The following is a 27,535-nucleotide window of genomic DNA, read 5'->3' on the forward strand; positions in this document are numbered from 1 at the left end:
TTTCATTACTCTTCACAAACCCTCACTGAGACTACGGTACCTGGGGCTATTAAAGGTATAAATTGACTCTAGAAAGATTGTTTCATATTTTCTCTAAATTCTTAAGAGGATAATACCAAGAAAATATTTTAAATGGAACATAACAGTTCATAATTTTTTAATGACCTTTTTTCTAGTCCATTCTGACTTTTCACTCATATGGATCAAGTCCCATTTTACAATTCAGGATTAAAGGAAGGATACAAGTATTAAAATAAGTATTTCTTACAGTTTTCTTTTTTCCTCTAGAGCAAGGAGAAAAAATCTACTTCAAGAACTTACGCAGTGTGTTTCTCCAATGCTTTATGAAAATAAAGAATAAATCTTTGTTTGTTTTCTTTAGTACTATCTGGTCATTAGAAATTAGATTTCATTTGACATTTATTTCACCTAAATTTTTCTTTTTTCTACTACAGGCAATGCCACTCTTCCCTTTCAATATTTTCAAAGCTTTGCTCAAAATAGCATTTAAAGTTTCCACTCTGACCTAACCCAATACTTTAATATCTTTTTTATATTACCCTGTGGCCATGCATAAACCATAATGGACTCTCTTTTACTCTCAGGAAATACAGGTATACAAGTGTTGTTTGAAAAATAAAAAGGTTTGCTATTTTTAACTTTAATTGTAGATAACAAAGAAATTAAGTAGCTTAAGTAGCTCCTGCATTTCCCAGTCGTGTTGCTGAAGTTACCCTCAGACTCAGTGGGTGGGAACAGAGCAATAGTCATGTGGAGTGGCCTTTACAGGAGGTATCAGTTTAACAAAACAAAGCACAACACACATATTCATTTGTGCATGTATTCATTCAATGAACATTTACTGAGCTAGGTACTGAGAACACAGAGATAAATACAACATAGTCAGGACCATAATGGGACCCCAATATAATGCCAATACTGTGTGCAAAGGGTTCTGAGAGCAGAAAGGCAGAGTATGTAGCTCTGTTGGGGGTCAGGGAAGACTTCCTTGATGAGATATTTGGCCTCTATCATCTGATTATGAGCATAACATGAAAAGAAGGGTTTGGAGAATCCTCCTGAACATTCAGAAATGATTGAAAGTATATGTCAATGTTTATAATTATTATTGAGAGAAACAATTATGCCCTTCTAGACCGGGTCATGTTGTGTGTAGTCCACACAGTGAAAAATAATCCATCATGGTTACTAGAAAAATGACCAAACCTAAGCTACAGGCTCTAGTGGTCAGAAAATACAAAATACAAAAACAGTACTGTTTTTGATGATAAACATGATAACTTTAAATTAAATGTAGAATATAATGAGAATCAAATAAGATACTTAATTCTAAAGTGTTTTAAAAAAGGAAAAAGCACAATACAAATGTGAGAGGCCATTATTATGAAAAAGCAGTAAACTTTCAAGTCAGTCATAAAAAGCCAAAAAACTTCCTTTTGGTAATCCTTAAATTAAATTACATTTTTCAGAATGTGTCTCTTTCTTGAAGGCATCCACAATCTTCCACATGATGCCTAAGCGTAGCCAGACTGAAGTGACATTCTTTAGGCATTTCTTCAAAGAAAGGAATAAGAGTTGACAGATTCCTTTGCACAGGGGAAAAGGCATAGAAGGACAAGGTCTGGTGGGAATCTTAACATTACTCTCTCCATCTGCAAGATAGTCCTTCTCTGCTACACTGTGATAATAGCTTCTGAAGGTGTTAGCACCCAGAAAGACATCTCTCTGTCTTTAAAAAAATTACATAGCTTTCACTTTTGGATTGAGACTAATCTGTTGTCTTTAAAAACATACACACTTATCCCCATACTATGTTAGAGTTCAGTTTACAAATACTAACTTTCACCACTTGACAGGTTAAAAAAACCCAACACGGCCTTTCTTTTATGTTGCTGTCATATGACAGTTGTGGCATTATCAGTATTTTGAAATAATGTAACAGAGCACCTAAATTGCTTTGTTAATGTTGAAGAGTGTAGATGGCTACCTCAATAGTCCATGTTTATAGTTTCAACTGGTTGACTCTGAATACAAGTACTTCAGGACACATGTAAGGAATATATTTTTGTAAAAGTGTGCGTAATATAAAAACATCTAGGCCCAAAGTAATTTCTATATAAAAAGTAATCCAAAAGCATTTCATTATATCATGAAAGGCATGGACTGCTGTTCAGTGGTGTTTGCTATTGTACCAAATGCATAGTTATGAGAGTAGCCAATGGAGATGCTTATTATATACTGTGGACCACGACACCCCAAATATGATGCTTATGGGTCTACAAAAGTTTGAAATAGACAGTGTATGGAATAGGCAATCATACTATAGTATACATACACAGGAGAGCTATGGCTGCAGGAGGGAGAAAAGAAAGCATGGTCAGAGTAAGTATTAAATTAGCTTGATTGGCTTTCATTGGTTTATAGGTAGATATAATGAAAAAATCAGTTAAGATATATAAGGTATGGCTACAGACCCATTGTTAATCTGTGACAAAGCAGGAATTAAACTTTATTTTAGTTCTGAACTATCTGGATTTTGTACTTTCAATCAATTAATATAAATTTGATACTGTACCAGTCAAAAATCCATTCTGATCGGTCAGTTCCTGTTCAATAATGATTGCTAAATTTTGAATATTATTCCTTGTTGGTGTTAAATACCTAAAAGAGGTAGACTAGACTACATACTTTCATTATGATTTTATTTAACAGTATCATATAAATATACCTTAAGAATTTGCTTATATAGAGAAGGCTGTATTAAAAAAAACCTTGTTACTTTACTAATTTACCCCAAACCCAAACTTCTCTGTCTCACAAAGAAGTTCTTGACAAATTTATTGTTTCTTTGTCTAAAATCTGCCTGCTTTGTTCATTTCTTTAGGCCTTATTTCTATGAGACCTCTGTACGTATGAATTAAATTTTGTTTTTTTTTCTCCCACGAATCTGTCTGCGTCTATTTCTTATTTGACCAACCAAGAAAACTCAAGAAAGGTAGGGGGGAAATTTCCCCCTCCCTAGCAGGTTCATGTACTCAAGGGGTTTACTAAGATATAAAATGGTTAGAGGACAGTTAAGTGCTAAACTGGGTAGAGATAATTATGAAAATCATAGATATTCAGAGGAATTTATAATCACTGTGGGGAGAGGTAGTAGAATATTTGAATGAAGAGGCCAGTCACAAACTGGTCTTGAAAGAATGTAAGGATCTGTATAAAGAAAAGATGAAAAGTTAACAAGCCAGGAAGTGGAAATGTTCATGGATGGTATAAAGTGCAGTGAAAACAAAACAAAACAGAGAGCAATGAAAAATAAGGCTGCCAGGGGCTTGATTCAAAAAGCTTTGTAAACCGTGGTGAGTGAGCAGGGAGGAGATGCTGATCAGATTGGGTCAGATGCCCTGACCTGGACTGGGCCACTTTTACTTATGTGTGCCAAAAGTCACACACAAGGGTACAGATGCTCCTTGCTGCTTTTCTTCTACCCTTGAAACTACATCTGTAAAAGAATTAAGACCTTCCTCTTGGGTCAACTAGCACTCTCTCTCTGTCACTCTGCTAATTTTCTCACCCATCAGGCTGAAGGATAAGCCCTTCTCAAGAAAGGTACTTATTCCTGCCTCTCAGTCTGTCTGTCTCTATCTGTCTTCCCCAATTGTACCAGCACTTAGCTTCCCAAGAGTTCTTATTACCTCAGGCTTTATTCTGGGATTTGTTTATGGCAATATCTGGCCTTTGCAGTGTGGAGAAGCTGGGTTTAGGCCTAAACCTCCAATTGCTCATCAGTTTTCTAGAATAATCTAGAGGTTCTGCATACCTTGCTAGTATTACATATAACTCATGTTCTCATTTGCCATTGCTCTTTGTATATTTATTTCCCTTGAGAACCTCACGAGGGCAAGGTGTGAATGGAAGGACAGGATATGGGAACTCCTGGGTTTCTTAGAGCAATGCTCTAACAGGATCTTAATGCTACCAATTCAATCTAACAGAAGCTAGGCAAAATAATTTGAACTTGATGTAGTATGTTAAAGGAAACTGAAGAGATTTTGAACAGTAGAGTATCATAATAAAATAGTTTTGTAGTCATATTTGCAGGAAGAATTAGGAAGAAGGGAGATGGAGACAGGTGGACCAGATGGAACACAATTGCAGTAGTATAGATCTAAGGTAATAAGGATGGCAATGGAAGGAAGGATGATGAAATGCAGATCTGAGAGGCATGATTAAGGAAAAAATGGCAGAACGTGGTGACAAATATGATACAGATGTGATGATGAAATATGCAGAGATGACTTGAAGGCTGCTATTTTGGAAGCCTGGAAGACTGGTGATTTTACAGCATTAAAGAGAACACTAGGGGACTTCCCTGGGGGGTCTAGTGGATAGGACTCCGTGCTCCCAATGCAGGGGGCCTACGTTCGATCCCTGGTCGGAGAACTAGATCCCGCATGCATGCCACAGCTGAGCCCATGTGCCGCAACGAAGACCCGGTGCAGCCAAAATAAATAAATAAACAAATAAATAAATAAATATTTTTTAAAAAATAAAATAAAACAATGATTTAAAAAAAATAAAGAGAACACAATAAAGAGGAGAGTCTTCTCTCTCTCTCTCTCTCTCTCTCTCTCTCTCTCTCTTTTTCCTTTTTTTTAAAGGGAGATGTAGAAAAAACAGTGAAGGTGAGGTGACTACAGGATATCTTCTAATACCATATTTTTCTGAAACACAAGATTAGAAGGCACAAAGTTATACATGAAGTCATGCTACAGAACCATAAGGACAGATAGGCTAATTAATAGAGGGTATAAAAAAATAAATAGAAGGTCTAAAAAGGAACAAAGGGCCAGTACCTGGACTTTGTGGGAGTAACCACAGGTAGGGTACATGAGGAGGAGAAGATAGAAAAAGTCAGGCTGGTAAGGTAGGAGGAGACCAAGGAAAGGCCATTAGTAGGTAAAGGAGAATGATATACAATTAAAATAAGGAATATTAAGTAGGTTACATGTGAAACAATGCCAAGATGGATGTTACCAACATGAAAACCACTTTTTGATTGAATAAATCACTTAGCAAATGATTATATTGATGCATCACTTAAAATAACTCCTTCATATCAATCCCAAAGTCCTTTGCTGCTATTCAGACTCATTCCCTGTAGCCTATGAAAGTAGAGAGCACATTGTAAGGATCACTTGAATGAAACCCCTTCATATGTTTGAAGACTATTAATTATTCTTGAAGTCATTCTTAAGTTAAATGATTTCAATTCCTTAAGACCTATACTCCTTTTTTTCTTCACTGCTGTCCTATGAACTCTCCCAAATTTATTAGCTATTGATTGTTCTGATTATAGGGTCTGCCTAAATCTACAGGAATAGGGAGAACCTACGCAATCCCTGAAATCTTTCAACACAGTGAGCTGTTTAGACTTATTAGTCAGTAAGAATAAACTTATTTCATTGAGTTTCAGGACCTCATTTTCTGTATTTTTTTTAACATTATCAAGGGTATGTTGTTAAATTCTTAAAAATGTTAACTGGAATACAAGATGTAATAATCCATAGAGCTGTTAGCAATCAAAAGAATTCTATTCACTGGCACCAACTAGAAAAAATAGTAAATATGCAATAAAAAGAAACAATGGAAATAAAAGCTTGTTATAATCCCACTATAATCTTCAGTCTGTGCTATGTTGAAGTGGAAAGTCATTTTCAGAGAAACAATATTGTGGACAGAGTGCACCCAGTCCTGCTAGTCTTGTTAGCTATTTTGTTATTTGTATAGTAAGGTAAAGGCAAGATAATTTCAAAGGTGAACAGAAACATCTGGGCTTTGGTTTCCAAATCCTGGAAGGAAGTAGGTGAGGTTGAATGTTACAAATTCTTTCCAGCCTTCAAAAACTGTACTTCAAGTAGTAGTAGGCTGATAGTACAGTTATGGCTATATTTCAGTAGTTATCTTTAAGGAAAGTTTCAATTATTTCTCAAATACCCTTTGATAACCTGAGGTACTAACTGTTCCTTCAAAATGCTCTTGCATATGTAAGGAACATCAACTGCCTAGAAGGATCCAGTTCACCACATATTTTTATTATGGTCATATTTTCTTAATAAAGAAACTGGGAAACAAAGCCACTATTGTTGAGCTTCTAACACAGACAAAATACTTAGATATATTTTCATCTAATTCCCATAGCAGTTTTATGATATAAGCATCATTTCCATGTTACAGCTCAATAAACAGACTCAGAGAAGTTCAGTAACTTGTCAAAGATCACGTCGCCTATAAAATGGCAGAAGTGGGGGTTGAAGCCAAGACTGTCTACCTACAAATCCCTGTTCTTTAGTTTTTATCTGATCAGATAGAGAGAAGGAGTGAAAGTTGAGGTGGGGTATGAACATGCCTATGAAACCACTATCAGCCAAATGTAAGGCCTTCCTGAAAAGGGTTAGTTCAGACAAACTTCATTCACATCGTGGAGCTAACCCTTATCCTCACAAAGCTGCCCAAACCACAGACAGTTCCCTTAGGAGCAGAGGGATTCAAATAGAGGTAAATTGAGCCAAACAAACAACTAAGCATTACCCATCCTTTCTGTTTTTTCTTTTTCCAGTTGGCTCCCCTGCTTTTCACAATTTGAAGACAAGCAGAAAGAAAACATATCTTTTGCAAATATTTCCTTAGGCAAGAAGATAAAACGAGCATCCGATGAAAACACCCTCAACAATTAAACTCACTTCAAAGGAAAGCATCTGAATCAAGGTGCCATTTCAGGGGGGAACAACAGTAAAAGAGGATGAGTGAACCCAGGCAGAGCATGACTCACCCATCTTGACCACTAGTGCAACACATACTGAGTATAACAGCAACACATAGTGACTGTTTTTCTACTTCTTTAATCAGTACTGTTAGGTAGTATGCAGGGCAAAGCTGATCTACATTGGTAGTAGAATTCTCTTGCTCAGACATATGGGATGGGGCCTGAAAGAACTGTATAATAGAAACTCTGGGGCTGAGGGCTGCCTATATTCCTCTCTGTGGACTGAAGAAGCAGAGGAAGCTATGTTGCAAGATGAACAAACACTGAGATAGAAGGACAGATGACAGAGGGAGTCCTGTTGGCTTCCAGAGGGGGAGTTTAGCTCAGTGTTCAAGGGCATGGACTCTATAGCCAGACAGCTATGTTTAAATGTGGCTTCATCATTTATAAACTATGTGATCTTGGGCAAGTTACTTAACCTTTTTCTGCTTATCTATTTACAACAGTACCTACTTCATAGAATCCTTGTGAGCATTAAATAACCTAATATATGTAAAGTGCTTATAATAAGGCCTGGTACCTAGGGAGTAAGATGCTATGGACTGACTTGTGTTCTCCCAAAATTCATGTGTTGCAGTCTTAATCCCCAATGTGACTATATCTAAGAGATAAAGCTTTTAACAGGTGATTAAGTTAAACGAGGCCATAAAGATGAAGTCCTTGACTGATAGGACTGGTGGCCTTATCAGGAGATCTCTCTCTCCCTCTTTCTCTCTCCCTTCATGTATATACACTGAGGAAAGGCATGTGAGGACATAGAGAGAAAGCAGCTATTTGCAAGCTGCTTCTGGTCAGGAAGAGAGACTTCACCAGAAACCAAATTGGCTAGTATTAAGACCTTGGACTTCCCAGCCTCCAAAACTGTGAGAAGTTTCTGTTGTTTAAGCTGCCCTGTCTATGGTATTTTACTCTAGCAGCCTAAGCAGACCAATACACAAGACATAAACCTTTGCTATCATTATTTTTCTGGTTTCAGTTCCTGGTTCTAGTTCTAGTTCCTAGTGATTTTCAGAGGGCTAGCCAATTCCTACCTTGAGGTTCTAGAAGATAGTACAGCATCATCATAGTATATTTCCTACTGTTTGCTTAAATAGTCTAAGTAGGCTTCTGTAATTGATAACCAAAGAGTCTTGCCAATAAATGACACTGTAGGTCAGGGTAGACAAAAGTCACTTGTAGTTCATGGCTGGGATGAAAGTATCATGGAAGAGATGGAATTTAAGCTGGAACTTAAAAATGACTAAACTTTTAAAAGGTAGAGAGAGTGAAAACGCACCGATAACAGAGACCAGAGCACAGAGTTGTGTGCGCTGTGCACACCACAGCAGGTACACATCAGGCTCAAAGGTAATAATCCAAATATGAAATTTGGATTATTCTATATTTTTTATAGCTATGGAGAACTATTTTCCAATGTATCTTAAACATATTAAATAAAGGCACACGTCTCAAATTTAAATATCTAGATGCTGTAATAAAACCTAAGGCATTGTTAAATAGGTAAGGTAAAAATTATTTTTCTCTTTTGTGTTATGTTCAGTGAGAATGCAAATCCCATGAGTTCTCTCAATTTTATTCATAATTCTCATTGCAAAGCATCAGTTTTTTAAAAAGTTCAAGTTCTCTCAGATATCACAGAAAATCTGTTAGCTCTTCTAAGTCTTTGTTGGACAGATAAATTCTATGCCTTCTACTGATGAATGCTTCTTCAAATGTAATATTAAAATAGACAAACAAATGCCTATATGTACCACTTCATTTACAATTCTGAGTGAGCTATCTTGTAAATATCAAAAGGGTATAGTAAGTCTCATTCCCTTAAGCAAGCTCTTATTTACAGATCTCAAGGGTGAATTTCATCACTACTTTCTTTTAAAACTTTAAAGATAATCAACCCATTCTAAAACAAACTTATCAGGTATATTCCCCCAAATAGCTCATAAGACCCAAGAAAGACACTGCCTGAAAACTATTACTTAAATAGTGTCATTTAAATATGCATTAACATTCTTTGACCCCAAATAATTTTTTTAAATTCAGAAAACATGTGCTAATAATACATTTGTTAGTGTCATTTAAAATGTCCTAGAGGAGACATGCCTTTTGACCTGAGCAGGCGGCTGGCAGGCAGGGAAGTCATTTTCTTTTTTACGGATTTTAGCAAAGTCATGACCTCTCAATTTTCATTCTTCTTTCCAAAAATCGGCCCACTGTTCAGGTATCCTCCCTTTTAGGAAGGCATTCATGAATTCCCAGGCTGGGTAGGAAAAGTTCTCATTCATTCAGTTATCTGTTCGTTCCTAAAACACTTATTTGCCTGTATGTGTCAGGCAAAGATTCTAAGCAAAGAATCTCAAAGAGCGATACAGCTTAAGGAGGAATGCACAGTAGAGACATATACTGTAGATATTTCGGGTAGCCTATGTCAGCCTTTCAATACCCTTTGGTTAAGGTATTGTCACATGCCACAAACTGGTTTTTTATTGTTTGTTTTCACTTAAATTCATTTCCTTGTATATTGTCTTCAATTAATAAAAGAACAACTTTGGTATTATTTTCTTGAAAATGCTTCAGGATTTAGAGAATATTCAAGAGTATAATATTATTCAATTCATCTTACTAGTCCTTGCTTCTCCAAGACAATCCCCAAATCTGTTCTCTCTTCAAAAAAAACTAATATTCCAGATCTTTACTTGCTTTTGTTATTCCTAAGGCATGATGCAGTTTCTGCACATAGATTTTAAAGGGGCTTAGTCTTTACTTTTTTATTGGTTTCCTTCTTTCCCAAACTTGAAAAATAATGTATGATAATAACATAGATTTGAAGTCAGCTAAAATTGAGATTCACACCCTTATTCCATCAGTTACTAGCTATGTGCTTCTGGACAAAATACACAACCTCTCTGAAACTCAGTTTCCATATCTGAAAATGGGAACAATAACATTCATCTGAAAGAATGGCTGTGAGGATTAAATGACAAATGTTTAGCTTAGCATGAAGAATATACTGAGTCTCTATGGCTTTGCCCCTGGCCCCTGACCAGTTTCTTTATTAGGTATGAACTACCTTGCAGGTAGGAATGGTCCAGCTATCCAGTAGAGTCAGCCTTCTTCACTCATTGTTCTCAATTACGTTCTGGATGTTCTCTTCTAGTAGCCGTATGACCTTTAAGGGGCATGTCGTCTTTTTCCTGGCCTTGACATTATCATGTTAACTCCCTTTCCTGGCCAGAAGCAAGCTTCATGTATCTTCCTTTTACTGGTCCAGCTCTCTCCACTTTTCTTGGTGCTCCTAAATGACTCATGACTCCTAGGGTCCATCCATCCTCTCCAACTCCATGGTAAGATCCTATAGAACACCGTCATCAACACCAAAACACTTTCAACCTAAAGTAAAACCAGTGGCCACCATTTCTGGCAAGAAAGGTCTATCTATATTCATTGGGCATATAGCATTGTGCACGTGCATGTGCTCGAGCACATGGTCCAGACAACTTCTAATGCCTCGGAAAGCTAGTTTTGACACCTGTATATAAGATACATGCCATAGCAATATAAATTGATGGTGGGGAGAACTAGTTCTCCAAGAGTTACATTAGTGATTCTTTAGGCTCTATCTGTGCTGTGGTAATTTCAGATGCTTTAGTCTTTCATCAAACATACATTTTAGAATCCATGAGTTTTAATCCAGTTCCAAGGGGCTAACAGGACCTAGGAACACTGTTTCTTTTCTGGACACAGTTCTGTTCTGTCAACAGGGAAGCTTTCCATTGTAAGAGTGATCTGATCACTGTTCACAGTAAGACTAGTGGCTTTTTTTTCTTTTGTCATCTATTGTCACTCATCAACTGCCATGCACTTTCAGACATTTTGAGAGCTTGATGACATCCCACCCTAAAAATTGTTCAGTGTGATCTTACTAGATATTTACAAATAATATATTTCCCACATAGTATACATAAGAAGACATCGTCTGAATCATCTGTGAGGGATAAAATTACTGTGTGTGAAGGAAATGAAGTGATGGGTTTTTTTTTTTAATTCCTAAGGTAAAATGACTATCATTCTGCTAAATTCTTATCTGAAATGTTCCAAGGAGCCTGTCTACATCATGGACTAATAGACTGCAAAAACTCTCTGGGCAATAAAGATGGCAGTTTAAAAATTAATGAAGAAAAAAATGAAAGAACACATTGTTTTATTTTATAACTTCAGAAACATTTTAGAATATAAATTATACATACATTATATAAATTATTTTATAACAGGCAATAGACCCTTACTTTTTTTGGAGGGGGTGGATGGTGAAGGTGGAAAAGTAAGAATAAGTGAGGGAAGGAACACTTTCTTTTCCCCATAATCTTAGTAAAAGGACTTCAGAACTTATATGGCAAGTTTGAGCCAGAAACAAGTACAATGATTTTTTAATTAAAACTTATGACAGATATAAAAGGAACATTCTTGGGTAAGCCTCCAAAACTTATATACATTGAAATGTATTAGAGATATCTACCCTGGTGGTGAAAAGAAAACTGTATTTAAAATAAGCATATTTTATTCCTTGCCTTGATTTTTTTTAGGTGTTTCCCATTACTAGCAACTTTTAAAGAATTTATAGTAACCAAGTGTTTTTCTTTAAAACATAACTTTTATATAAAAATCCAATAAATATTAAGTAATTGCTTAATCTGTTTCCTTTATATTTAGAAATGAATACTTAGGCTTAAATTCTGTGGATAGTGGTTTAGTTAACATTCTCATTTATTCAAGGAAGTTACCTAACTACCTTGAAATATCTACAATAGACCTCTCTATGGCACAGGCTCAATGACATTCTTGGCTGACTCAATCATCATTTTATCTTTGATTTTCTTCCTTGAGACATCTTGCCCACCATACAGAATCCTAAAGAACAACTCTAAAATGATTGAGTTAATAGGGGCAGCTATTGAAGCTAGGGCAAAATGGAAAAAGCATCCAAACACCATTAATAATCTCTGAGGCATTAAGTGTATTAGAGAAGACAGGTCCATGAAAGTAGAATGGAAAATGCATGTAGTTATCTTCCTTAAGTCAGTTGTACCAGGAAAAATATCACTTCATTCTCAAATAAACCAGTGATTTGGGTTGCATCACAGACTGGGTGGACAGAGAACCATAGACTAGATATCCTTTTGTTAACTTGAAGATTACCATATCCTTTGATAATACAATGCACTTTCCGGGCAAGCACCATGAACTGGATTGAGTCCAGGTGTAATGACAGCACATTAATAAGCTAATTCCTTTAGCTACCTCTTCATTTTCCAAGGCTTATTCGCAGAGTGGCAGTGCCATTAACTCTGGATGCAGTGCTTTGCTCAGTAAATACTTCTTGGTTAAATTCACTGATTGGGCCTCCTCTGCTCACTCTATCTCTCTGGGAAGTAAATTCTAGCATGGTATCCTTCATAGGACACAGAGGAGGCACCATAAATAGTAGGAGAATATACTGACTGAGTGAATGAATGACTGAATAAAGAGTTCATAAGACAGCGGAGTTAAACTAGCACTGCTAGGTCAGTGGTCACTAGGTAGAGCAACAGAATAAAGCTTAAAAATAGTGCAAAATTTGATCTATCTATTGCATTATGCTGGTTAATCAATTTAGAAAACTTTATATGAAAAATATAATTAAAACTCTAATTTTATTAAAAATTTTGGGAGGTGGGTGGTGAAACATACATATTTGAAAAAGTTTTTCATCATTTGTCATAATATTCTGCAAAGAAAGCTAATAATTTCTTTGTTTTTTTTTGTTTGTTGGTGTCTCCTCTGAAGGTTATGTAAGAGTACTATGGCTTTGACATTTAGGGGAAAACGCTGAAGAAGTTCTAATCTACGCAAACTATTGAGCACTGCAAGCACATTTCCTGCAAGGAAAGAAATTTTGCAGAAGCAACAGGTGCCTTTTTTTTTTTTTCACAGTAGTCTTCATCGAAAAGAAGATAATGGAAAAAGTAGTTAAAATGTGGCACAGACAATAAAAATGGAGTCTACAATCCCAACTCTAAATGCACCAAATATTGTATAGGATATCTACTTATGGGCACAATGCTGAAATTTGGGCTGAAATGTTACAACCCAGTAAACAGGCTTCATTAAAAAAATCTTTTCTATGAGTCAGGAGATGATATATTAGAGAAACAAATGTTCACAAAAAACCTACCTTTGGACAGTTGGGACCATAAAGCAGTTATTATCTCTGATTATTAAAACAGTTTGTTTGAAAGCAATCAGTTTTGAAGAATACAGACAGGAGGGCAAGCTTTAAAACATATGAAGGTTATATAGAGGGCTATTATTTTACAAACAACAAATGATTTAAAATGGTCTGAACTAACAATTATTCAGAGTCACTTTCATGTTATAGAACTCAATAAATAATACTTTTTAAAAACTTCACACAGTTCTTCTTGATCTACTTGTAATTGTAGGGCATTATTAGTTTCATGTGTATCATGTTTCCCGATACTGGGTGTTGAAAGATTTATTCATGTTGAGCTGTGCCCTAAGGTAATTTTAGTTTTCGTAAAACCTAATTCCACAATTATAACCATCTGAGAAAATGAGTATTCTTCCTATCTAACGCTGTAGTAAGAAGAAACATTTTTATTATAAGCCTGATCCTCACAAGTGATTTCTTTTTTCATTTTCCTTAAACTCCTTACTTAAAAAATTTTTTTCTTATTAGACCCTCAACCCACAAATGTTCAACTGTCATAAAAGATCAGTGTTACTGAACTGCCAGCATTAATCTTTTGTTTGAAATGTATAAAGAAAGACAAATAAAGGAGACATTGCAAAATGTGTCTGTGAAGTAGAAGCAGATATTGAAATGATAAACAATATAACCTGAAAACACTAGTTATAATGTTCTTGGGTAGAAGAAATTCCTAAATATCAAAGACAGTGGCATCACTGTCAGGTGCTCCATAAATAAACCATGGACAATTCCTGACATTGGACTTTTTCCTTCTTGCACTGCTATGCTAAATAAGCATGCTCTCCTTGCCTGCCTGAATTCTACATGCCCATTTACAGAAATTCTGCTGCAGATAAGTAACACTGTCATGTTCGTTTTGTCGACTACATGCCGATTATCCTTTCCTATCTGCAGTTTGGGAACATTATCAAGGTCAGAAGCAATCTATCAGAAAACCTTTCCTAATATGGCTGTATTTGATAATTTCTGTAAGGGGCTTCCATCAATAAACTTTGCAGAAACACACAGGTATTTTCCAAGATCTGACTCCTAGACCAGGGAGAAAGGAGAGACTTACCAGTAAGGCTTTAGAAATTTGAAACTAAAAAAAGAGTGAAGTCAATCATTCTGCGTCTTTTCATTTATTCACTGAAAATGCCTGCCGATACCAGAGGATGGCATATCCAGTTCTTTGAGATGCTTTTGCAATGACCCTACTTTCTCTACCTTTCTAACCTCTTCCTATTTATTTTATTTTATTTTGACAAATCGTTTATGAAGCATTTGCAACTGATGCACATATCACAAAATTATTTCTGCCAAGCTTCCTCTGTGACCTGCCCGTGGGACATGACATGCTCCAAGATGCATCGCTCTATCAACCCGCATTTTTCCAGGACAATGCAAATTATGACAAATTCCATCATCCTGCATTACGTGCTTCATGCTAATCTCACTAATTCTAAAGAATCAGGAGGGCTTGCTGTTCTGCTGAAGGGCATACTGTCTGATTGAATGATAGGAAAACAACATTTGCCATCCCCTTCTCACAACCCCAGCTGTGGCCACCACTGCCTCACTTCTACCAGGCAACTGCTCTTGCTGTGTAACTTCCATACGAGAATTATTAACTTCATATCAACTGAGCTGTCTTACAGGAAAAATACATAATCACCAACCAAGATAGTTCTCAAGTCCAGAAAATAAAAGGCATTTGGTGGTAAAATGAAAAGAGAAAACATTTTTACTGACTGTTGGATACTCTATTCATTTTTGGCTATTTAAAATGAAGAGTTAAGATCAAACTTATCATTTTAAAATATCAGACAGTTTCTAGACTGGAATGCTTTTGATTGGAAGTTTTTTTGCTGCTGGGTCACTGCAAATGGCCACCTGAGAAGTCTTAAGAGTCAGACAGCTAACCTTGAGGACAATCCCTCTGTGCTTCAGAAGGTGGCAGTATTACTACATGAAAGAAGTCTAAAGTCTATGTGATAGTCTATGGCCACATTGCTGAAATAAACACGTTTAATTCCCAAAGAAACATATATTTTACCCGGTGGCATAATTTACTTATAACATTAAAACTCAAACATGGAGCAATTTGTAGCAATAACCATGATTATGCTGTTAGTGGCCCAAATGTCACTGTCTAGATTAGGCTAAATGATACCTAGCACGGAAGAGCTTCTATGATTTATTTTTTATGATCATGGGTAGAACTTGCATGCTTAAAAGGCTCACCAGAAAACTGTCTTCAATAAATAAAAAAGGATGAAAAGATTGAAAGAATCTCATATTACTGTTTGGAGATGTGATTGTAAAAAATTGTCACAGGAATGAGGTAAATTTTAAATCTCAGAGACACTTCCCCCACCCCGCCAAAAAAAAAAAAAAAAAAAAAAGGTAAATATCTTGAGCATTTCTAATGTTATGTTTCAGATTTTAAAGTATTTCACTGCATATAACTCACCTTATAGAACAGTAAATTAAAATACATCTAAGCTGTTTTGCCATTTATGAGTATCTTCTGAAAATGTCAGAACAAAATAAAGACTTTTAAATACATGTAATGCACTAAAATTGATTATTTTAACTACTTCTAGAAAATGCAGTAAATACAAATCTGTTGATAAGTGTTAGGAGTAAAATATCCTATTCAAAGCTTCAACAATTTACTTTTGGGGAATTATGGTCTCATGTGTAATTCCACCTGGAAACTACATAATATTATAGACCTTTTTTGGCCATTATCGTGTATCAAATTGAAATCGCTATGCATAATCAAGGAAAAAAGGATGTAAACTGTACTATCTAAGGTAGGAAAAGGATTTTACAATAAACACACATTTTACTAGTTACTGAAGTAAGGGCAAATTTAAGTCAGCATTTATATCTCTGCTTTAATAAAATGCTGCCTTATTGGTTTAATGTTTTAGTGGGTCCTTATAGAAGCTTCATAGCACACAGCACAAAATGACAGGAAAGTATTACTAAGAAGAGACAGGAGGATCTTTAGCTTTCGACTTTACTCCCAGTGAGACCCAGACCCCTCAGAGGAACAGACAATGTGAGCGTGACTTCAGCAAAGGCACTGGGCACACCCTGTGCATGCTGTGGCTTGTTGACATGAACCAGGGCAGGCAGACACCAATAATACATGAAGTGCGGTTCAGAGGCAATTAGGATCAGTTGTCAAGGCCAGGCCATTAATGAAAGAACATGTCAGAGGAGCTGGAGACTTCAATGGTTGAGGGCAAGAAGGCGATTTAGTGTGACAGATCGAGTCCTTCCAATGTCCTCAGTGGTACATGCTAATACCAGCCTTAACAACCTTTTGTGGCAGTGTATAATGTGACTAACATGGACTTTGATTCAGCAAAATGACTGCTGCCACTGTTAGTCTGTCTCATTCCAACAACAGTAAAAGCATTGCTACAAATAATTATCCACTTCCGTCCCTCCCTCCACCACCTAATGCATCGCCCTTTGTGCATGCCATAGTGTTGGTCACTAGAAGGTTGGGGTGATTTTCACTTCTGGTTTATATGATACATGGTATTTTTAATTTGTTTCTTTGGTAGCAGTATAATCCCGACTAATCAATTAAAATGGATTTCAGAAGGCAAAAGAAATAATTAAACTCATCCCATTCTCAGGTAGTTTTCATTAAAAGTTCCCAACACAAGTCAAATGTGTCTAAAAGAAACAATGTCCATTATGAATGTTACTTACAGGCAATAGGGGAAGTTGCTTACCTAGGCTCCGAAACCATTAGCAGAAAATTAACTTATTCCTCAAAGAAATGAAACCAGGAGCGTTACAGAAAATCACCTCGCTGACATTTTGTTTTGTCTTTACAGTTTGATAGTAATTTAAAATAAAAACCTACATGTCTATGACCTGACAATCAACAATGAATAGGAAAAATGTTAAACACTGGTTAGGTAAACAATAACAAGGGAAGCACAATATTCTAACACAGTTAAGTCTATAGATTTTTATGTTATGATAAAACTCCACAGTATCACACGCCTAAATTGTTTTTATGTATAAATCCTGTAATTTAAAATGTTTTGGCTCTTTTTTTCATATTTTCTGCTTATTTGGATAAGATATTCTTATGACTTAATGGAGGGTAAGTGGCAGAAGTTTTCTTATAAACTCTTAATGTTCGCAGTCCCTCCCAATTTTCCAGGATTTACTTCCAGCATGCCAGCTACAAAAGATGATGCTGTAATACCTTAGGGCTTAAGGCAGATAGCTCAGCCTTGTCTGTTTACGAATGACCAGACAGATACGAAGAAAGGTGTTTAGGTAGAGATTAGTGGGAATCATGCTGTCAGGGTGGTAACTTTTTGTGATACGTACATTTTTTTTCTGGGTCTTATTTTTTCTTTTCTTCTGAGATAGTTTTCACTTCTTTATTTCTGATCTCATATACCACTGTTGTCTTTCTTGTGATTTTGTTCAATTCTCTTTGCTCACTCTTTTTTTTCTGACCTCAGCAATTGCCACCCCTTTCCCCTACTACTTGATTCATTACCAGCTTCCGTGCTTCCTCATATAAGCACTTTTTCCCTTTCTCAGAAAGCTTTCAGAACTAAGCCTTCAGAGGAGTACTAGGGCTTCCCTGGTGGTGCAGTGGTTAAGAATCTGCCTGCCAATGCAGGGGACATGGGTTCGAGCTCTGGTCTGGGAAGATCCCACATGCTGCAGAGCAACTAAGCCTGTGCGCCACAACTACTGAGCCTGCGCTGTAGAGCCCGTGAGCCACAACTACTAAGCCTGCGCGCCTAGAGCCTATGCTCTGCAGCAAGAGAAGTCACCGCAACGAGAAGCTCGCACCACAACAAAGAGTGGCCCCGCTCCCCAGAACTAGAGAAAGCCCATGCATAGCAACGAAGACCCAATGCAGCCAAAAAAAAAAAAAAAAAGGAGTACTAGTGTTAAAAGTTCAAACATTCAAATGTTCATGCAATCCCAAAACACATTTGTATAAATAAATAATTATTTTAATAAAAATATACTTAGGCAAAAAGGTCACTGTGCTAAAAATATATTTCCTTTTAGTTGTATCCAAAGTAAACACACTTTGCAAACATCTGGCAGTGTTATTAAGCCATTATTACATTAAAAATATACTACGAATGTAAATTGTCTACCTGGTCCTAAACAATAATGAATATATCCCTTTCTAGAGAAATTCAGTAGATGAATGATCAACTCTTGGTCAGTCTATGGGACATTTAGCTTAAGCTCAGCCCTCCATGTCTGGGTCTCTTGTGAGACAAGATCTTTCTGCAGCCTGATATGAGAGTATTTGATACCTGTTTTTCTCCCTGAACTGTTAGCACTATTATGATAATGGAACTGATTCAGCTGGTGACAGGAACGAGTTTTCATTATTTTTTCAGGCTCCTAGCCTTCATGACACAGAAATAGACCTACTGGGCTAAAAGTTAATAGCACAAAGCTAGGAATGACACTCTCCAGTGGTAGGACTTCAGATTTTGCTGAAATAACAATGACTATATTTATTCATTTGTATAATAAAACATTTCAAATCTATCAAAAGAAAATTCTGGGAAACCTCCTATTAAAAAAGTACAGTTTTTTGAAGTGAGCGAATTTTTTGAGATGGCCTTTGATACTGTGTTCAGTCTCTCTCCTTCTTTTTTGAAAACCTGGTATTTGTCATCTGTCATAATGTGTTTACTTTGAGTACAACATTTTAAAGATATTATTTTGTTTTCTAAAATCTCCTAGAAGATTTGTTTTCCTTACAAACATAATTATATCTAGTTTCTTCAATCAGTGCTTCATATTTTAATAATATGTTGCCATTTGGGTACAGCTATAACCATAATAATGAACATGGGGTTCAAAGATCACTAGATATATAGATGGCATGAACCATTAGCAAGAAATATTCTACACCATAGAAATCACACATTAAAAAACCCTGAAATTCACTATAGAATTTGCTGTTAAGCAAGGCATCTTTCTTTGTAATTAACATAAATCTCTTTACAAAACATGCTAGTTTTAATAATAGGGACATTTTACAGGAAAAATAAGGAATAGAATACAAATAAAATTATAATATGAATAATTTAGTTATCTCCTTCTCATATCTCATAATGATATTGTGTAGCTATAATGGACCTAAACTGGAATTATTTCCCTTAAAAAATAGGTTTATTTTTTTTTTCTATATGCCATTGAAATTCATATCATCTCTTCCACACAAAAACACATAATTAATCTTAATTGTTTCCAACACTCTGAAGAGAAGAAATGGAATTTGTGGTTTCTCTCTTTTAGGTGTGTTAAGCCTTTCTGGCCATAAAGGCACCATTTAGTAAATTACTTCCTCCAAAATGCTGGCCAGTGTCCTCTTGGCCTGAAGGAGTTAATGCAGTTGCAAAAGGTGAGTCACTGAATTCCTCTGTGACAGAAAGATGAAACTCAGTGATTGCTCAGAGGTGTCCTACTCTGCTATTGAATGATGATCCAGTAAGGAAAAAAAATCACTTCTCACACGCAGGTCTTAACAAGAAAAATGAAGAGTATGCACTATGAATGCACAGAGGGGGTGGGTGTGAAAGGAATGTAACGCTGTTCCTGACCGGTACAAAATTAAAATGGAAACAGAATGAAATCTTCCCTAGAGGTGATTCTTCAACTTTGTTATGACTTTTGTCAAAGATAGGCTAACTCTGTACTACTGTCTTATGATATTTGTCTTGGGTGACACCTGGTAGCATAAGGGAAGAGTACAGTTCCCACAAAACTTTGGCATTCCAACCTCTAGACTCCAAGTCCTACTCAGGTAGGAGACAGCCCCACATCCCAGGTAGTTAAATCATTTGCTCCAACTTTGACCAATTCTTGTCTTTCGCAAATAACTGTCTTTAACATGGCCACACTCCCTAAAGTGCCCCAGTTCCGGAATCTATTCCAAATATGGCCCACTGCTTCCCTGCTTCAGAATGCTACTTTCTATCCTATTCTCTCATTCTTCTCACCCCGCTCCACCCCATGCCAAAAGCACCTCTTCTCTCCTAGGTCTACCCTGTCCCCTCAGACACTTACAGAACTGTACAGTTGTTATTTCCTTAGTCAGGACTAGGTTCTTACAGGAGTTATCTTTGAAGTTGTCTCTAGATTTTTGTTTTCCCCCCGAATTTCCATCTAACAACTCCTCTGGTGATTATTGGTAATTAATATAGTCTTTAGATAGTTCTCTGCTTTCAGACACTAGGTTCACAGTATTGTCCCTTCAAGATCGGCTAGGTTATGTCCATGAAGATTGAGCTGTAAACCTTCAAAAGGAGCCTCACTGATTGCAGCAAGATGTCCTCCTTGCAAATTCAACAGTATCTCCGGTTGGTTCTCTTTAGCTCCCTTTGTACTGCTTCACTCCTATCCCCCAGCCTTTTTTGGTCATCAACATCTTCTAGCTCTGATTTCATTAATTCAATTTATCATTGCTGAGTACCTGCTATATGCCATACACTGTGCTTGAGATACAATAGTGAAAAAAAGCATGTATAGTCCCTTTTGTATGGAGCTTAGTCTAGTAAAGGAGTCAAGTTTGATACAACAATCCCACATATAGGCGTAAAACTGCAGTTGTGACACATGGATAAATAGATTAAAGGTGAGGTGCAAGGTGCTGTAAGAGTCTGGTCAGGGAGGTCATATAGACTGACCTCCCACCTCTCCCTACATTATCATCAAGAATAATCAGATCCATGTTCATTTCAGTCCAAGCCTCCCGAGTCATTTTCATTTGACTCCATCTCCCGCCCATCTCTGACCTCCCAAAGCCTTCCCTTGGGCCCTACAGAAGGCCCAAACCATCTCACAGCAATAAAATTCCCCATATCCACTATCCTTCCTCTCAAATTTCTCTTCACCTTATTGCTCACAGTGAAACCAGGCTGTATTCCAAGTCCACATCTTCCTCTGAGGCTTTCAAAATGGAGCTCTTTTTTTCTTTCCCACCCCACACTCTAGGACTTGGGGCTGGTGTGTCCTTTCCAATTCATTAAAACCTATGGCCTCTTAGAAGCACAAACCACCAGCAGACTGTATCACCACTTCCCCTACTTTATATCGTCAAGCACCTATCACCTTATCACCGAACTCATTCATGGACTAAGAGAGCATCTATTTCGCGGTCTTCCACTGTGCCATTACTCCTGTCATCCTTGGTGGCTTCCGTGTTGAGACAGATAATCCATCTGCCTGTAGACTCTCAGGGGTCTGAATCGTACATTTCCAGCAACCTTTGTCCCCACTCCACCTTAACTACCCATTCCCGGGGTCATTAGAGTACAAACTCTAATGTAGACTCTAATATGTTTATAAAACTACAAGTTTTGGTCCATTAGTAATCATAAAAATAAATAATCTTTGATTTGATATAATGAGTTATAAACAGTTTTTCTTCTTTTAAGTATAACACAGATTAGATTTTAAAATATTAGCTTATTATGTTAAAATATTAACTTATTAAGTAAGGTAAACATTGTTTCATAAACATTTCTTTCAGTTACATGTCATATATGTATGAGCATTCTAGGTTGTTTTGAAAATCATATTATTTACTGTGTCCAGTCCAAAAAGTGTGAAAAACACTGACCAACTTCGTCATCACCAATAACCAAATTACTTTCAAAATCTTGATTTTAAACATCCCATTTGCTAACTACCACCTTCTAATTTTAGAGCTTACTTGTTCCAGTCTCCTCCTTCTAGATTTTTTTAGAAGACTTCCAATTCACTGACTCTACCACTTTTTACCGTACTCCTACCTCCCCCTTTATATGTTCTCATCCCTCCTTGTCTGTCTCAGATTCCAGGCTCTATTACTTTTATCATACCTTTAACTCCTTTGCCCTTTGCTACTCAGTTTTATTTTTTTGTCAAAACCCCAAAAGCTACACCCAACTCTCCAACTGCTTTGTGCCATGATCCGAGCTGCTGACCGTTGCTGGAGAAAAACACATGATTGTGCAGGCAGGTACCACATTAAATTTATGATCACAGATTTCAAGCAGGACTTTCTTGTTGCCCAGTCCTGCTACATTTCCCTAGTATTTTAACTTTCCCATTCTCCTGACAACAATTTTATTCCTCATCTTCTCTAAGCTGATGACCTGGCTTCTTATTTCATTTTCCCAGTACCAAATCTACAAACAGATGAGTCCGCATATTGCACCTTCCCTTAGATCACAATAGAATCATCCCTGCTTCTATTTAAGATTAACCACTCCACTTAAAGTTCCCATCCATCTTGCCAACACAAAGGCTTGGATTCTGAAAATACCATTTATCTGTCTTATGTGTTCAGTTTTATCCTCTCATTTGGATTATACCCATTAACATAAAAATATGCTGCAGTGACTTCCACCTGAAAAACAGTAATCTCTTGACTCCAATTTGCAACTGCCCTATTTCTGTTCCTCTATATGGCAAAAATCTTTGAAAGTGTCGTCTATAACCACTGTCTCTTCTCCCACTTGCACTTTAACCAATAGCTATCAGGCTTTTCTCTCCACCAGTCTGTTGAATTCAGTCTTGTCTAACGTCTCAACAACCCCCATTTTGCCAAATCCAGAAGTCAGTTCCCCATCCTCACCTTATTCTATTCAGAGTAGCATCTGTCCTGCTGCCTAATTCTTCTTTATTGTTCCCCACCGCCTCATTCTTTAAGAACTTCCTTCACTTCTGAGATACCATACTTGGGTTTTCTTTTTATCTCTAACAGATAGAGATCCATAAAAGGAGATTAACTGATCTTATTAAGAGTGCTTCAGGATTTGATTCCTCTCCTTTTTACTTTTCTGTCTTTTCTCTGTAGGTAACTTAATTCAGTTTCTAGATTTTTTTTTTTTTTTTTTTTTTTTTTGCTTTACGCGGGCCTCTCACTGTTGTGGCCTCTCCCGTTGCGGAGCACAGGCTCTGGACGCGCAGGCTCAGTGACCATGGCTCACAGGCCCAGCCGCTCCGCGGCACGTGGGATCTTCCCGGACCGGGGCACGAACCCGCGTCCCCTGCATCGGCAGGCGGACTCTCAACCACTGCGCCACCAGGGAAGCCCCCAGTTTCTAGATTTTAATCTCCATCTAAATGCTATGACTTTCAGTTTTATATCTATAGCCCTGCCCTCTCCCTTGAGTTCCCGGCTCATATAATTATTTACCTGCTTGATACAGCCACTTGGATGTCTACCAGATATTGTAAAGTTAACCTGCCCCAGCCAAAAAAAACAAAAACAGAAACAAAAACTCAATTTTCCCCCACCCCCACCAGACCTGCTCCTTCTCTACTCTTCCCTATCTCAATTTATAGGACTACCATTCATTTGATGGTCAAGCCAAATATCTAGGCATCATCCTTAATTCCTACTTTTCTTTTACCAACCATTAGCAAATTCTGTTAGCCCTACCTCCAGAATATGTGCCAGAGCATCCCTTTTTCTTCATCTCTTATCCCCACCTCCTACCTCTTCAACCTTATCTCTATTTTCTTTCTCACTCACTATGCTCTCCCCACCCCAGCTCCTTCCTGCCTCTTTCTCCAGATCTTCACACAGCTAATCCTTGGGGAAACGACTTTCCTGACTCTCTAACCCAAAAGTGACACCTCTCCTAATTATTATCTATCTCTGTGTCCTAATTTATTTTCCTCACAGTACTTAGTAGAATCAGAAATTATTCTATTTGTTTGTGTACTTAATGTCTGCTGCTCCACTAAAATATAAATCTATAAGACCAGGACTGAATATTTAGCTCCTAGAATGTAGCTGAATGAATGAATGGGAGCTGACAGTGTGGTTGAGGTGGAAAGAGCCGTGATGGAGAAGGAATAAAGGGGTCAACACTATCAATTATGCACTTCTAAGAAAATATCACTCTGGCTGGAGAGCCAGAGTGATACCATGACCAATGAGGAAGCTGCTAGCATAATCCGGGTGAGTAATGATGGGAGCTTGTACTAAGACTCTGGGGAGAAATGGCAAGAAGTGAATGGATTGCAGAGATATTTAGGAAGAAGATCATTTGATATCCTATCACATTTGGATATGAAAAATGAGAGTAAGGAAAGGGGAGATTTGAGGAGTGTCACTAAGGGTTTGTGTTTATGTGTCACCAACTTAGGGACATTGGGAGAGGCCAAGGTTTAAGGGAAAAATCATGAATTGTGGTTTGGGCATGCTAAGTTTGATTTCTCTTGACACATGTGGGAAGAGATGACAAAATGGCATTAGATATAAAAGTCTGGGGCTTCCCTGATGGCGCAGTGGTTAGGAATCTGCCTGCCAATGCAGGGGATATGGGTTCAAGCCCTGGTCTGGGAAGATCCCACATGCTGCTGAGCAACTAAGCCCGTGCACTATAACTACTGAGCCTGTGCTCTAGAGCCCCCAAGCCACAACTACTGAGCCTGTGTGCCGAGAGCCTGTGCTCTGCAACAAGAGAAGCCACTGCAATGAGAAGCCCGCTTGCTGCAACTAGAGAAAGCCCACGTGCAGCAACAAAGACTCAATGCAGCCACAAAAAAAAAAAAAAAAAAAAGTCTGGAGCTCTCCATAGGATCCAGCAATCCCACTCCTAGGCATATACCCAGACAAAACCATAAATCGAAAAGATACATGAACCCCTATGTTCTTAGCAGCACTATTTACAATAGCCAAGGCATGGAAACAGCCTAAATGTCCATCAACAGATGCATGGATAAAGAAGATGTGGTGGAATACTACTCAGCCATTAAAAAGAATGAAATAATGCCATTTGCAGCAACATTGATGGCTCTAGAGATTATCATATTAAGCAAAGTAAGTCAGAAAGAGACAAATACCATATGATATCACTTACATGTGGAATCTAAAATACAACACAAATCAACATATCTACAAAACAAAAACAGATTCACAGATATAGAGAACAGGCTTGTGATTGCCAAGGGGGAGGAAGGGTAGGGAAGGAAAGGGAAGGATTGGGACTTTGGGATTAGCAGAGGCAAACTATTATATATAGGATGGATAAATAACAAGGTCCTACTGTATAGCAAAGGGAACTATATTTAATATCCTGTGATAAACCATAATGGAAAAGAATATGAAAAAGAATATACATATATATAACTGAGTCACTTTGCTGTACAGAAATTAACACAACATTGTAAATCAACTATACTTCAATAAAAAAGTCTGGAGCTCTAAGGAATGATCTAGACTAAGGAGATAAATTTGTGAGTCATTTGCATATACGTAAGTGGTAATTGAAGTCATATGTATGGATGAGATTACCTAGAAAGGAAGTACAGCATGAAAAGAGAGCCTAGAGCTGAACTCACACACAAGAGCTCAGCATGCCCGGCAGCCTTCATGCCTGCCTCTGCTTTCATCCTTCTATCTGCACTTGACTTATCACCAGTTGACCTACCTTTTCATCTTGGCTGGTGCCAGGCTCTGCTTTTTTCTGTCCATAATCAGTAGTGGTGATTCACCTATGCTGTTTCTGGCCTTTGTCCTCAAGTGGTTTTATCTTTTCTGTAATCACGTTAGTCTTCAAGCCCCCCAAAGACTCTCCTGACTACATGGCATCGTTCACGCTACTACACAGAAAGCAGCACAGGGTAGTGGTAAAGAGCCAGAAAACCTGTGTTCAAAATTTGGTTTGCCAGATCCTAGTTAGTTATTTGTCCTTTCTGTGCTCTGGTTTTCTCATCTATAAAGAGAGAATAATAATAGCATCTATCTCATAGGATTATTGTGGGAAGTAGAATTCATGTGAAACCTTAAGAATCGTTTTGGCACATACCTCGTAAGAGCTCAATAAATGTTAGCTACTATGATGATATTTGCCAAGGTAACTGACAAAGCTAGCTTCAAGTCATCATCACTGGTCTAGAACCAGGGTGGGTAAGAAAGGAGCTGGAGTGAGGGGTGAGTTGAAATAGTACTCAATAAGATAGTCAGGGATGGCCTCATAAAAGATAATCTGATGAAAAAGGAGCCAGACATTCAGAGGCAACATCAAACAAGAATAAGCTTGGTATGCGGGATGGACATAAGTAAAAGATAGTGTGGCTGGAGAATGGGGAAAAGGGAGAGAATGACAGGAGATGAGGGAGATGGGTTCTATCATATAGTGCTCATAGACCACAGTGAAGAGCTTGGATTTTATCCTCAACTTAATGTAAAGTACTGAATTATGTAATCAGATTTACATTAAATTTTTTATAGTATTGTGGTAAGACCATGTAGCATGAGATCTACCCTCTTAACAGTACTGTTAATTGTACAATTTTTAAGTGTACAATAATGCATCATTATCTATAGGCACAATGTTGTACAGCAGATCTATAGAAGTTATTTATCTTGTATAACTGGAACTTTTTATCTGTTGATTAGCAACACCTCATTTCTCCTTCCCGCCAGCCTCTGGCAACCAACATTCTCCTTTCTGCTTCTATGAGTTTGACTATTTTAGATACTTCATATAACTGGAATCACACAATATTTGACCTTCTATGAATGACTTATTTCACTTAGCATAATGTCTTCAAGGTTCATCCATATTTTGTTGCATATTGCAGGATTTTCTTTTTTTTAAAGGCTGAATAATATGCTATTGCATGTATACACCACGTGTTTGTTATCCATTCATCCATCAGTGGACATTTAGGTTGATTCCACATATTGGCTACTGTGAAACATGAGAGTGCTAATATCTCTTCAAGATTTCCATTCTTATGGATAAATACCCAGAGTGGGATTGCTGAACCATATGGTATTTCTATTTTTAGTTTTTTGAGGAACTTTCATATGTTTTCCATATGAATACCATTTTGCATTCCCACTAACAGTGTACAAGGGTTCCAACTTTTCCACATTCTTGTCAACATTTGTCGTCCTTTTCTTTAAATGGCCATCTTAATAGGCATGAGGTGGTATCTCACTGTGACTTTGATTTGCATTTCCTTGATGATTAGTGACATTACCTGTTGGTCATTTGTGTCCTTGAAGAAATGTCTATTTAAGTCTTTAGACCTTTTAAATTCAGGTTACTAGTTTCTTTGCCTTTGAGTTGTAGGAATTCCTTATATATTTTGGAAATCTACCCATTATTAGATATATGGTTTGCAAATATTTTCTGCTATTCCATAGTTTGCATTTTCACTATGTTGATTGTTTTTACAATAAATAAATAAATATGTCAAAAATTTCTTGGAAAAAATGTCACCTTGAGTACTATGTGGAGAATGAATTTTGGGGGAAAAAGGCAAGAGGAGAAGTGAGGAAATCAGATAACACAGCTGTTGTAAGACCACGGAGAAGGATGAAGGTAGCTTGGAATACGATTGTGAGGGTGGGGAAGAAAAACAGACTCTGACTCGGTTCTAGGAGTAGAAGGGGCAGAATTTGT

This window comes from Mesoplodon densirostris, chromosome 4 (assembly GCF_025265405.1).
Source record: "Mesoplodon densirostris isolate mMesDen1 chromosome 4, mMesDen1 primary haplotype, whole genome shotgun sequence".
NCBI classification, from domain to species: domain Eukaryota; kingdom Metazoa; phylum Chordata; class Mammalia; order Artiodactyla; family Ziphiidae; genus Mesoplodon; species Mesoplodon densirostris.